Below are 1,016 nucleotides of genomic sequence, written 5' to 3'. Positions count from 1 at the left end.
TGCGAATCAGTGTCTGGTTGATCAACTAGACGTTTCATCATCAGATACGGGCTCGAATTTATAAGATAAAATCGATACTATCTTTCTCTCCGGAGCTGTCATTCAGTTATGGCAATGGGTGTTTCGTTTCTGACACGCGCTGTACCTGGTCGACCAATAACAAAGGACTGGGCCGACTAACCAATCAGAGCAGAGTAGGCTCACGGAAAGGAGGGGTTTAGAGAGACTGAAACAACTGCTTCGTATGAACAGTTTACGAATCATTGAGAAATGCGGTGAAATTAAATGTATATTATGAGAAAACTAAAGTGTTTTTTGACCTTGCATGCATGTAAACCTGTTGTAGGGGACTTCCAAAACAATATCAGGACCCTTAAAAATTGCATAATATGCGCACTTTAACACTTTAAAAATTATACTAATCGATGTAAATCAAATAAGAGGACACCTCAAATTATAATTTAATAGCATTCTTGACAATGTTCACTTTTAAATGATACTAATTCTTTTAGCTGTCAGGAATGTTGTTTAAAACAAAAAAAGTGCTTATACTTATTTAAAGTAATAAATAGAGAAATAAAATTGTGAGAACACTAGTGAAAATGCTTATTTTCATGCAACAAATATATATATATACATATTGCATTACAAATTATATTATCAACATAAATTGAGCAAAAAGCTTAAAAGTATGCCACTCTTTTTTGCTTTAATGGCACCTGATGACCCCAGATTGGTTTCAGTGCATCTCTGTTAAAGAAGCCTTCAAGTAGATAGTTTAATGAAACAATGTTCATTGCATAAGTTAATACCCCCAACCTGTTAAAGTTTAGAACCCAAACAGACAGGCAGGCAAATTTACAGGCAGGCCTGTATTTAGTCCCCTTATCAATAAACTAAAAAATTCCTTTTTTGGGAGTAGAACAACCAAACTGAAACACCCTGGTCACGTTTCAAATGTCCCTAACTACGAACATTAAATATCCTAGCTGCCTACTTAGACCTATCTGATAATG

Source organism: Sinocyclocheilus grahami, unplaced genomic scaffold (assembly GCF_001515645.1).
Source record: "Sinocyclocheilus grahami isolate Dianchi unplaced genomic scaffold, SAMN03320097.WGS_v1.1 scaffold6080.1, whole genome shotgun sequence".
In the NCBI taxonomy this organism is placed as follows: Eukaryota; Metazoa; Chordata; class Actinopteri; order Cypriniformes; family Cyprinidae; genus Sinocyclocheilus; species Sinocyclocheilus grahami.
Note: the sequence above shows the minus strand (reverse complement) of the source record.